The sequence below is a fragment of the Myotis daubentonii genome, chromosome 12, assembly GCF_963259705.1.
Source record: "Myotis daubentonii chromosome 12, mMyoDau2.1, whole genome shotgun sequence".
Classification (NCBI taxonomy): domain Eukaryota; kingdom Metazoa; phylum Chordata; class Mammalia; order Chiroptera; family Vespertilionidae; genus Myotis; species Myotis daubentonii.
Genome location: NC_081851.1, coordinates 7,520,502 through 7,534,158, shown reverse-complemented (window position 1 = coordinate 7,534,158; position 13,657 = coordinate 7,520,502). Strand labels below are relative to the sequence as shown.

Genomic DNA, 13,657 nt, shown 5'->3' with positions numbered 1-13,657 from the left:
ACATGCCTAGAGAGATTAGTAATAACATTACATCCAAGAGATAAGAACTTGAGGTTATAAAATACATTTTTTAGAAGGGGGTACTTAGGAATTAAAGATATGACAACAGATAAGTAGAATCCAATAAAAGGGTTGGAAAGACAAGAACTATCCCTGGCATAGGACAGAAAGAGAAAGAAAAAGAATTGGAGAGGAGAAACTAAGATGGCGGCATAGGTAAATACCGGGAAATTGCTGCCTCCCACAACAACTTCAAAAATACAACGAAAAGACAAAACAGACATCATCGAGAACTACAGGAAGGCTGGCTGAGTGGAAATTCTACAACTAGAAGGAAAGAAAAGCACACTGAGAGCCAGAGGAGCTGCGGAAGTAAAGTGCAGAGGTACGGAGAATCGCGCGCTCAGAAAGGGGCTGGCACCTGAGGACCCGGCTGTCTTTTTGAATCGGGAGGGAGGCACAAGCTCCCAACTGCTCTGAACTCCAGTTCCGGGAAGTCTCTGGGGACCCAGGACTCATACGGGGAGAAACTGGACTGTCTGGCAGCGGGAAGAACTCAGAGCTTGAGGGCGGCTTTCCCTCAGAGGTGCTTGCAGCAATTACCTGGACACTGAGACATGCGGCCCCTTAGGGCAGGGCTGAGGATCCCCCATAGCTGCTTGCTCCGCCCTATGATTCCCTGAGACCCCGCCCCACCCAGGCTTCGGCAGAGGCTTTTGCATATGAATGCCCCGGCCCTTTGCAACCTGAAAATTACCTAAAAAATTGCAGCTGGGCCAGACAGACCCAGAACCTCCAAGAGAAGGCCCAAGGCCCCACAGCAGCTTGCATTGCTTCACAGTTGGGCCTCATCAGGGCACCTCCAATATCCAAAAAAAGAAGAGGAATCTGCAGTTCTCTTCATAGCTCCTGCCGGGTAACCTCAGGCCGAGGCTAAATTAGCACCTCCTTAGATCCAAGAGCCAGTGTACCCAGTGGTCAGAGGGGGACCATCCAGATTACAACTCCACAGATCCATAAGGGACACACTCAGGGGGCAGACTCAGTGAGCACCAAAGCCCCACTGAAGCAAGTCTTGCCCCAGAAGGGTGTCTTCAGCACAGAAGTTCTCCCACTGCAGACACAGCTGATTCTCACTGCCAATTGGCCTGGAGGTCAATTCCTCCCAGTGATCCTACAACAATCAAGGCATAACTACAACAAGACTGTGCACAAAGCCCACAAGGGGGTGCACCAAGAGTGTCCACCTCAGGTAACTGGGGAGACTGAGCCACTGGGCCCTACAGGACACCTAGCACACAAAACCACTCTACCAACACAGGGAAGCATAAAAAATGTGGAGACAAAGAAACAGGTACAGAAACTAATGACAGAAATGGAGGAAAGCAAATGACTGGATATAGAGTTCAAAACCACACTTTTAAGGTTTTTCAAGAATTTTATGGAAACCACCGATAAATTTAGTGAGACCCTGGAGGATATGAAAAAAGACCAACTAGAAATTAAGCATACACTGACTGAAATAAAGAATAATATACAGAGATCTTACAGCAGACAAGAGGATCCCAAGAATCAAGTCAAAGATTTGAAATACAAAGAAACAAAAAATACCCAACTGAAAAAGAAAAAAGAAAAAAGATCCCCAAAATATGAAGATAGTGTAAGGAGCCTCTGGGACAACTTCAAGCGTACCAACATCAGAATTATAGGGGTACCAGAAGAAGAGAGAGGGCAAGATATTGAAAACCTATTTGAAGAAATAAGGACAGAAAACTTCCCCTACCTGGTCAAAGAAATAGACTTGCAAGTCCAGGAAGTGCAGAGAACCCCAAACAAAAGGAACCCAAGAGGACCACAAGACACATCATAATTAAAATGCCAAGGGCAAAAGACAAAGAGAGAATCTTAAAAGCAGCAAGAGAAAGACAGGTAACTGTACCTACAAGGGAGTACCCATACGACTGTCAGCTGATTTCTCAACAGAAACCATGCAGGCCAGAAGAGAGTGGCAAGGAATATTCAAAGTGATGAATAGCAAGAACCTGCAACCAAGATTACTTTATCCAGCAAAGCTATCATTCAGAATTGAAGGTCAGATAAAGAGCTTCACAGATAAGAAAAATCTAAAGGAGTTCATCACCACCAAACCAGTATTATATGAAATGCTGAAAGGTATTCTGTAAGAAGAGGAAGAAGAAAAAGGAACTCTTACCATTTGCCACAGCATGGATTGAACTGGAGAGCAGATAAATACCACATAATCTCACTCATTTGTGGAATATAATGAACAACATAAACTGATGAACAAGGACTGATCCAGAGACGGAGAGGCATTGATTGGACTGTCGGGCCTTGGAGGGAAGGTAGGGGAGGGTGGGGGTAAAGGGGAAAGATCAATCAAAGGACTTATATGCAAGCATATAGGCCTAACCAATGGACACGGACAACGGGGGTGGTGAGGGCATGAGCGGGGGGGTAACGTGGGGATAAGGACACATATGTAATATCTTAATCAATAAAAAATATATTAAAAAATAAACAATAAAAAAAAATAAAGTGAGCAGACAGCATATAGTTGGGTATTTTTTAATCTATTCCATTTTTGCCTTTTTACTGGAGATTTTAATAAAATAATTACTATGAAAGAAAAAAAAAGAATTGGAAATGGTTTTTGAATATTGAGGAGTAAAAATTGATCCAATATCTGGAAGGGAATTCAAGCAAGGAGAGGACATAAACCTGGAGCAATTTCCTGTAGAGGGAGAGGGTTCACCAAGTACCCTGAGCAAAAGAACAAACAGGAGGACAAATAGAATGTCTTAAAGACCTCTATATATATAAAAGCCAAGTGACCTGAACGATGGAACAACTGGTCGCTATGATGTGCACTGTGGTGGCCAACTGGCCCAATGGGGCCCGACCGCCCCCCCACCCCCAACCTCCCACTACCCCTCCCCAGTAGGCCCTACCTCGAATAGGCCCCTCCCACCCCAATCAGGGGCAGGGCCAGCTGGACCCCACCCATGCACAAATTCGTGCACTGGGCCTCTAGTGATTAATAAAATAAGAGGAAGAGAGAAAGAACAAAAAGCTTTAGGGAAAGACAGGGAGTCACAGTGATACCCCGAATGGCAAGCTCGGACTCTCTTTGCAGGTTCTTGTCCTCTGAAGTTTGAAGAATAAAATTCATGAACTAAAAGATTTTAAGCAAAAGTGTGGAAGTTTATTGCAAGCATACACAAACTCCCACTGGGGAGGGGTCTTCCAAGGGGAACCCCCTTGGGAGGGGTCCCCAACTGGAAAACACCTGCTCTCTCTCCCTCTAAGATGGGAAAAACCTAGTCCAGTGAGTCTCTTTGTCTGCGGGTTTATAAATGCTCATAGTTTCTTTGTCTGTTCATTCCACTTTCTAATTGGACCCTTCATTATTTTATGTCCCCCGTGCTTTCCCAATTGCCTACTTTCCCCTTTTTCCCTGCATGGTATCAGTTTCAAAGTTTCAAAGCTCACCTGGTGCCCCCCCCCCTTTTTTCTCTTATCTTGTACCATTCTTATAAATCATCTGGCAGCTTGGAGCTGTCTGCCCATTGCGCATTCCTCTCCCATGGGCCCTTCCCTAAAGCTGCCTCACTTGTCTCTAACATCCTTCTAAAAGTAGATCAGGCTACTCATAAGTGACCTCCAAACCAGAAGACAATGGCTGTACACCTTTAAAATTCTAGGGGAAAGTCTTCCAAAACCAAACTTCTACCACACATCAGCAGAGGCTGAGGCCAGAATGAAACTTCTAAAACTTAATTGTACCTTTTGCCCTCCCATGTTTCTTTTTTCTCCTCTTTTCTTTTCTTTTCTTTTCTTTTCTTTTCTTTTCTTTTCTTTTCTTTTCTTTTTTTTCTTTTCTTTTCTTTTAATTAACTTTAGAGAGGGGGGGAGAGAAAGAGAAAATGGGAGAGAGAACCATCGATTGATTGCCTCCCACATCACCCCGACAGGGATCGAACCCACAACCTAGGTAAGTGCCCTGACCGGAATCGAACCAGCCACCTTTAGGTGTACAGAACGGCGCTCCCACCAAGTAGGCCACACTGGCCAGGGCTCTTTTCTTTTTTTTAATTTAGGGAATGCTGTGCTCTACCAAAATGAGGGACCTAGGAATAGGCATTTAACCCAGATGAGGGGGAGAAAGGTGTCCCCATGCTGGTGGTTGGGGAACGCCCGCTGGCCATGCAGCCGCAGGCCTGGGACAGTTATAAGAACTGAGAGAAATGAATGATTGGCACCTCAAAACCTAAGCAGAAAAATTAACTTAAGGCTGTTATTCCCTGAGAAAGGAAAAGAAGAATAAAAGGTTAAACAGGAAAGAAAATGTAGTTAATTATAGTACAGCACGTAGCTAAGCTTTGAGTAATATTTCATAGTAAAAGTAAATATGGATGCTGTCTATACGGCAGATCTTTCTCTTGGGAGGGAGAGTGTAACTAATGTATGAGGCCTAATTATTTTCTCCCCTAGAAGGGAGGCAAAGGTTAATATCAATGAAGAAAAATAAAGGAGTAACAGCAAAATCAAGTAATTTAAAAAATATAGCAGCAAAAAAAAAAAGTGAAAATAAACTAACTGGAAATGGGATCCTCTTGAAGTGGAACAGGTTGGAGGCTGGCAGGAGGGCTGCTGCTTTTGTTACAGGCTTAAAATGATCTGACTTTCCAATGTATGCCTTTAACTTCAAACATTATCCTCTAAAGAAAAGGAAAAAGAAATGCTCCCAGACATCGTTAGGTGTCTAGAGACACGAATGAGCACATTGAGCAATCGGAGATCTGATGCTTCTCAAAATTCCTCCCTGGCCAGAGAGCCCCCCCTCCCCCCGCCCCCCCACTCCGCCCCCCAGGGGCGCCTCTGCCTGCTCGGGGACACCAGCCTGCCTGGGGCTCCTCCCGTGAAGCTGCTCTGCAGGTTACTGAGAGCAGGTTGATTTCTTTTTGGCAGATACACCCGGGGACTAGACTGCAAGCTGTAGGCACAGTGCTATCTTTTTTAGCACATGAAAGAAATGCATAGGTTGCCAGGCGAATGAGCTAAATGTTAAATTTAGCTGGGAAGATAACATATCCCTAATGTTTGGATTCATCAAAACAAATTCCAGATGGCAGGCAAGCCTTAGAGAGCCATCTGGTAAACTAAAGCAGGGCTCATTGTTTTAAACTGAAAAGTAGTAAATGTCAAAACTTCCTACAGCGACAATGTGTCTACCTGTCGCCACCCCTGGGGAGCACTCCTGAGATGTGCGTCCTATGTGTGTGCATTTAAATAGCGGCAATATTTTGTTTTTTCAAATACCTGAGTGATTGACTGTGTTTATCAAAAACTTCAATGACTATAGTAAGGTTTCAATGTATACTTGGTAATATACATTGTATGGTGACAGCTGTAGGCATTAATAAAACCATTTAAGAACAGACTGTACAACTACACAAGTTATTTGAGCATATAAACCCATAGAAACAGAAATAATTTTTTCAAAATGATTTACCATGCTGCTGCCATTTTTGATTTAGCTCAGCAGTGGTATTTTTAGTGCATTTTCTGTTTGACAGGATGTTTCTTGCACATATTTTGTTCTCTCCCCATTCCCACTGCTCCCTCTGAAACTAATCATTACATCACATGCCTGTGTTTATTCACTAGTTTCCCACCCCTCACCCTGGCCCGCTTGCTCACAACTGCCAGCTTAATCTTCTTTAAACATTGAACTGTTTATATAACTTCCTGGCTCAAAAACAGTCAATACCTCTCCAACGTCCAGAAGATAATGTGCAGGCTCCTACCCACCCATACCCCCACTTTCCCACCCTACTCCCCGCTGTGAATCCCCCATCTCCCCAGGCTGCAGCCCCAAGCTGAGCCTCTGTCTCCGCCCCCAGTGGTGTGGGCAGTGGCCTGATACCCTGCCCGACCTGGTAGCCTGAACCCAGGGAGCTTGGACTCTGCTCCCTCTATCAGGAACTGAACCCCACATGCCTGAAGGGGAGAATTGCCGCACACAAACCGGTGCTGAGCACACCTCCAGCCAGCTTACTGGGGTGATGCCATCAGCCCAGCTCTTAGCATCCTGGAAAATGGCGGTAACCCTCACCGGTAGGCTCAATGACGGCCCTCCAAAGACGTCAGCGTCCCAATTCCCAGAACCTGTGGCTGCTACCTGACGTGGCAAAAGAGGATTTGCAGGAGGGGTTAAATTAAGGAATTGGCGATGAGGTTTTCCTGGATCACCCAGCAGACCCCAATGTCACAAGTGCCCTACCAGAGGGAGGCGAAAGGTCAGGCAGAGAAGGGGCTGTGACGACAGCAGCAGAGGTCAGAAATGTGGAAGATGCTAAGCTGTTGGCTTTAATGTTGGAGGGAAGGGACCATGAACCAAAGAATGGAGGCTGCTTCATGGATTTTTCCCGACAGCCTCTAGGAGCCAGTGCTGCCCACACCTTCACTGCTGCCTGGGGCTGGCTTGGGCTGTTGGCCCCAGGACAGAGACAGTAAGTGTGTGCTGCTTTAGGCCCGAGTTTGTGGCAATCTGTCTGGCATTGGAAGGAAAGTAATGCAGCCTTTTCAGCTTCCCTGTGTAGTCTTGACACTTATGACCCACTCTCCTCCCTTCGCTGGCCCAGTGAGGTCCCAGCAGGCGTAGGCTGAGACTGATGGAGGTTAAAACCTGCACTGTCCAATACATGATCACTAGTCTCATGTGGTTATTGATAGTTAAATGTATTTAATTTAAATAAAATAAAACATTCAGTTCCTTTGTTATAAAGGCTGCCTTTTAAGTGCTCAGTGTGGTCAGGGCTACGCCCTCACATTGGGACGGCAGGGGCAGCTGCAAGCAGCAAGAGACCCCTGCAGGCAGCCCACGCTGCTCTGGGTGCGGCCTGAGGACTGCTGCCTGGCCTCCGAGCACGGGGCTTTCATTTTATTTGTTTATTTTTTTAAAACCTGTTGTGATCCTTCTAACTTTGTTCTTCTTTCTCAGGATTGCTGCAGCTATTCAGGGTCTTTTTTTATTCCATATAAATTTTTGGAGAGTTTGTTCTAGGTCTGTGAAATATGCCATTGGTATCTTAATGGGGATTGCATTGAATCTGTAGATTATCTTGGGTAGTATGGACATTTTAATGACGTTGATTCTACCAACCCATTAATACAGTATATTCTTCCACTTTCTCTTTTTTCAACAGCCTGTAGTTTTCTTAGTACAGTGGGGCCTTGACTTACGAGTGTCCCGACTAACGAGTTTTTCGAGATACGAGCCATCTCTCGGCTGATTTTTTGCTTTGAGTTGTGAGCTAAAATTCAGGTTACGAGCCAGCTTCAGATACCCCACCGCTAGTTGGCGCAGCAAACGTCACAGTGAACGCCACAACATCAGCCCAGCATCACGTGTCTCACTCGTTCACAATTTATTTGACATATGAGTAATTTGAGTTATGAGCTCCATCACAAAATGAATTAAACTCCTAAGTCAAGGCACCACTATACAGGCATTTTACCTCCTTAGTTAACACTGCTGGTGGGAATGCAGACTGGTGCAGCCACTATGGAAAACAGTATGGAGTTTCCTCAAAAAGTTAAAAACGGAACTCCCATTTGACCCAGGAATCCCACTTCTAGGAATATATCCCAAGAAATCAGAAACACCCAACAGAAAGGACATATGCACCCCTATGTTCATAGCAGCACAATTCACCATAGCTAAGATTTGGAAACAGCCTAGGTACCCATCAGCAGATGAGTGGATTAGAAAACTGTGGTACATATACACAATGGAATACTATGCTGCGGTAAAAAAAAAAAAAAAGGAACTCTTGCCTTTTGCAACAGCATGGATGGAACTGGAGAGCATTATGCTAAGTGAAATAAGCCAGTCAAAGAAAGATAAATACCACATGATCTCACTCATTTGTGGATTATAGAGAACAACATAGACTGATGAAAAGGGACAGACCCAAAGACTGAGAAACAGCGATCAGGCTATCAATCCCCAGAAGGAAAGTAGGGGAGGGCGGGGGTAAGGGGAAGAGATCAACCGAAGGACTTGTATACATGTATATAAGCCAAACCAATGGACATGGACAACAGGGGGATGGGAGCATGAGTTTGTGTGTGGGGGGGAGGTTGGGGGTTAATGGGGGGGATGAGGACACATTTGTAATACCTTAACTAATAATAATAATTAAAAAAAAGTTAAAAACGGAACTCCCATTTGACCCAGGAATCCCACTTCTAGGAATATATCCCAAGAAATCAGAAACACCCATCAGAAAGGACATATGCACCCCTATGTTCATAGCAGCACAATTTACAATAGATAAGATTTGGAAACAGCCTAAGTGCCCATCAGCAGATGAGTGGATTAGAAAACCATGGTACATCTACACAATGGAATACTATGCTGCTGTAAAAAAAGAAGGAACTCTTACCATTTGCAACAGCATGTATGGAACTGGAGAGCAGCATGCTAAGCGAAATAAGCTAGTCAGAGAAAGATAAATATAATATGATCTCACTCGTTTGTGGAATATAATGAACAACATAAACTAATGAACAAAAATAAATCCAGAAACAGAGAAGCATAGAACAGACTGCCAAACCTCAGAGGGAAGGCGATGGAGGAGGGCATGCAGATGGGGTGTGTAAGAGATCAACTAAAGGACTTGTATGCATGCATATAAGCATAATGAATGGACACAGATAGTAGGGGGCGAGGGCATGTGCTGGGGGCCGGGAGGGGCCGGGGAGAGGTCAATGGGGGAAAAAAAGGAAACATATGTAATACTTTCAACAATAAAGAATTTAAATTTGAAAAATGTATTGTGATAAGAATACTTAACATGTGATCTATCCTCTTAATAAATTTTAAGTGTACAATACATTATAATTACCTTCTAAATTAGACAAAATGTCCAAGCAAATTAAATATAAGGGCGATAAGAAAGTATGTACTTTTAAAAGCACTGTATGGGATGACTAACCGAATCAAGTTATCCAAATTAGCTGTATATTTATCTAAATCCATTTTAAAAATTAAATAAAAATAATCCCAAATATTCAATGTTAGGAATAATTTATTTTATTATTTTTCTAATATATCCATATATTGAAAATAACAAAAATGATGATGACAGCAATAGCTGTCATTTATTGATTTTGTCCATGTGCCAAATAAACTTTTTTAAAATTTTTTCAACTATCTCTTTAAAAAACTTTATTGAGGCGACATTAGTTAATAAAACCACACAGGGGTCAATTGGACGACTCTATAACACGTCATCTGCACCTGCATCTTGTGCTCACCACCAGTCAAGTCACTTTCTGCCACCATGCATCCCCCCTTTGCCCTCTTCCACCTTCCCCGCCCCCGTTACCTCTGGCAATCATCAGACTGTTGTCTCTGTCTGTTTTTCTTCTTTCTTTCCTTTTTTTTCTGCTAACCCCTTCACCTTGTTCTCTCAGACCACCAACTTCTCACCCCTCTGGCAACCATTACTCTGTTCTCTGAATCTATGAGCCAGTTGTTTTGTGTGTTTGTTTATATTGTTCTTTAGATTCCACGTATATAAGTGAAATCATATGGTATTTGTCTTTCTCTGACTGCCTTATTTCATTCAGCATAATACTCTTCAGGACCATCTATGCTGTCACAAATGGTAAGTGTCTTTTTTACTGCTGCATAGTATTCCATTGTATTCCATTGTGTAAATGTACCACGGCTTTTTTATCCATTCACCTACTGATGGGCACTTGGGCTGTTTCTAAATCTTAGCTATTGTACATTGCACTGCCATGAACATAGGGATGCATACATTCTTTGTGATTGGTGTTTTGGGATTCTTAGGATATATTCCTAAAAGTTGGATCACTGAATCAAATGGGAGTTCCGTATTTAATTTTTTGAGGAATACATTTTCCATAATGGCTGCACCAGTCTGCATTCCCTTTCCTCCACATCCTCACCAGGACTTGTTGTTTGTTGATTTCTTGATGATAGCCATTCTGACAGGTGTGAGGTGATACCTCATTATGGTTTAAATTTGCATCTCACTGATGATTAGTGACATTGAGCATCTTTTCATATGTCTCCTGGCCATCTACATGTCGTCTTTGGAGAAGTGTCTACTTAGGTCCTTTCCCATTTTTTAATTGGATTATTTGTTTTCTTGGTGTTGACTTGTATAAATTCTTTATGTAGTAACTAGAGGCCTAGTGCACAAAAATTTGTGCACTTGGGGGGTCCCTCCACCAGGCCTGCACCCTATCGCAGTCCAGGACCCCTCGGGGGATGTCCGACTGACGACTTAGACCTGCTCCCCAGGGGATTGGGCCTAAGCTGGCAGTCAGACATCCCTAAAACAAGAATGAAGTACTAATACTTTATTTGGATGGTGTAAACCCAAGGCACTGAGAGGGAGAAAAGCAAGGCGGGGGAGAAGGGAGGCAAGGCAAGGTGCTAGCAGGTGGGTCCTGCTTCAAGAAAAGCCTTGAAGCACAGCGGGTGTGCTCACTGGCTGCTTGGGACATCTCCCCACTTGGCTGTACTGTTCAGAGAAACAGTGTCTTGCAGCAATTTGGGGAAGGGAGGAAAGAAGAAGGAATTTATCTGCCTTGGTCTCTCCCAACTCCCATTAGTCAAATGTTACCCAAGAGGATTAACTCCCCCAGGCTTCTGTGTTGCTAGTGGCTACTTGAAATGCCAGATCCCATGCCCTGTGGTGAGGCATTCCATCCAAGTCTGGAAGTGGTGGGAGGAGACAAACTCTGGGCATGTGTCTGGTGAGTTCTGGACAGAATCTGAGTCAAGACATAAGATGTGTCCCAAATGGTCCGCTAGTATTTTTTTCACTTACTAGAAGAACTTTGCCAAGGTCTCATGGCTAGTAAGCGGCATATTCAGGATTTGAACATAGACTGGCTCTGGAAACTGTGGAAGACCAAGATAAGAATCTTGGATTTTTTTATAGCAGGCAAAGGAGAGTCACTGAAGAGTTTTAAGTTGGGGAGTGACATAAAGAGCTTTTTAGTAAAGCTCCCAATCTCTACTTTGCTTCATCTTTCCATGTAGCTAAACTCAGCAACAGTAGGTGGTCCCAAAGAGGTAAGGGCATCCAAGACAGTTTTTGAAGAGTCCCTGATGGGGTCCAGCTCATATGGGCTTCACTCAACACTGCCTCACAATCTTTCTCGGTCTGCAAATAAGCTTATACCTACTAAAGAGACTAGCTGGTCAGAGGCAAGCAGGATCTGAGTGGAGAAGCCAAAATGAAGTGAAGAGGAGGTTGACCTAAAGACCAGGAGCAGGAGGCGCAGCTCTCTCTTCATCGCTGGCCTGTGGATTGGAGGATCCTGGCACCCACAGATGAGTCCTTTGGTGTTGCCTGAGATGGTCAGATCTCATGAACTCTCGGCCGCACTGATCACATCTATGTGGTCGGTATCTGGTGTGTATCCACATATGTTGTCCAAGCTCATCAGAATGGAAGAAAGACCACATACAACCTTCCCATTCACATTTATAGGGCCTCACCTCTGTGTTTGCATTGGTGACTCAGGAGGTGGGAGCGCTTGGTGTAAGCTTTCCCACAGTTCTCATACTGCAGCAGTAAGGCCTTGCAATCTGGGATCTGCTCCTGTAAGCCCTTTCTGGGGCCCTGCAATTCTGCTCTCCTCTTTGTGGCGCAGGTATAGGCTGCTCGGGTAGGAAGGGGTCTTCCTGGGAGGCTGGCTGGCTAACAAAAGAGTCCTGGGATTCTAAAGTCAGCAATGATGGGGAGCCATCTGGGGGCATTCCACAGTTGTGGGGATCTCTAGGGGGTAACATCTGAGCCAAAGAGGGGAACCCAGCCTGGCCCCCAGCAGAAGGCACAGTGGCAGGCGATAACATTTCAGGTGTTAAGGAGTATCTATTAGAAGGTACTGTAGGGTGGCCAGAATAATGCATTGTTGGTGTTCTTATGTGGGACATTGTGACTGGTGGCCCATTGCGGGGCATGCTCAGATTCCCACTGAAGTTCATGGCCATCCCTGGAATACTGGGCTCTCCAAAGGACATCATCTGGAACCTGTTGAAAATCATCATTCCTGGTTGAGAGGGAGACATTCTCTGACAGTAAACCATTTAGGAAGGAGGGAGAGTCACTTGGAGGCAATAATTCACACTACGCTCAGGCAGCAACACACTGGACTGTGGCCCCATTTCATCTGCATTCTGCCTGGGCTCCTGAGCAGAAACCAAGGGCATCCTCTCCAGCTGTGGACTCTGAAGGAGGTGTTGAATGCCTGATGAGTCACGGTTCCAAGAGGTGCTGCACTCCACTGCTTTTGGGTGATGGAGCCACGTTCAAGACGCACATGGACTTCTCAGTATCCCCTGCCACCTGGTGCAGAGCTGCTGGCCACGGGTTCGCTCGCTCCATCTTCGCCTGGGATCCATGCACCGCCGGGCTGTGTGCGAGTCCGGACCACATCGGGGCCAAGCTGAGCCACGCTGCTCGGCGTCGCAGGTCGCCTGTCGCACACCTTCATGCCATAATCGCAGTGCTCCATTTCTCCTGTTTTAGTCTTTTGGAAGTTTTAGGAATTTCTCTTTATCCTTGGAGCTTTAAAAAATGTTTTAACCTTATATACATAAGGTTGCAATGGTGATCTCTTTCACCTTTTAAAAAATTGAGGTATAAAAAAAAAATAAAAAAAATTGAGGTATAACTGACATGTAACATTATATTAGTTTAAGTTATACAACATAATTATTTGATACTAGTAGCCCAGTGCACAATATTCATGCACATTAAAAGGGAATTAATTGCCCTAACCGGTTTGGCTCAGTGGATAGAGCATCGGCCTGCAGACTCAAGGGTCCCAGGTTCGATTCTGGTCAAGGGCACGTACCTTGGTTGCGGGCACATCCTCAGTGGGAGTGTGCAGGAGGCAGCTGATCGATGTTTCTCTCTCATCGATGTTTCAAACTCTCTATCCCTCTCCCTTCCTCTCTGCAAAAAATCAATAAAATATATTTTTTAAAAGGGAATTAATTAGCAGAGATATTTTAATATTGCTATTTGCCCTTTCTCTATAATAGAAGTGTGAGAGATGAAAGGAAATTAGTAAAATGTATATGAAAGTCATATATAAATTCATTAATAAATAAACAGTAACAAAATGATATAACAACAACAGAGGCATGATATAAAAACGACAAAAACATGATATGGAAACAACAAAAACATGATATAAAAACAACAGTGATGCAAGCAATGAAACTTTCAGAGTGCTTGACTAATTTCCCTTGTGATGAAGTACTTAGAACTTTAACTGTAATATCACATGCTCTTCAAACTCGAGAGAAAGCAACATATAATTGACCATATGCAAAAATGGGTTCAGGTAGAAATATGCCTACTCTGTCTAGAGTTTGTCCTTGTGATTTATTAATAGTCATTACAAATGCTGGCATTACAGGAAACTGTCGTCGAATCAATTTAACCCTACCAGACCGCTGTACCGATTTTTCTGTAATTTCCACACAAAGGTGGGATATTGGCACTAGATGAAAGGTAGATGAAAGGTAGACATATTTTCTACAATGTCTCCAAGTTCCATCTTATTCTAACCA

At 44.1% G+C, this 13,657-nt stretch overlaps 1 pseudogene; it reads right to left on the bottom strand.

The window, feature by feature from the left end:
• Window positions 1-11,325: 11,325 nt before the first annotated feature.
• Window positions 11,326-12,461, bottom strand: LOC132213741 (Krueppel-like factor 17; annotated as a pseudogene).
• Between the last annotated feature and the right edge of the window lie 1,196 nt (window positions 12,462-13,657).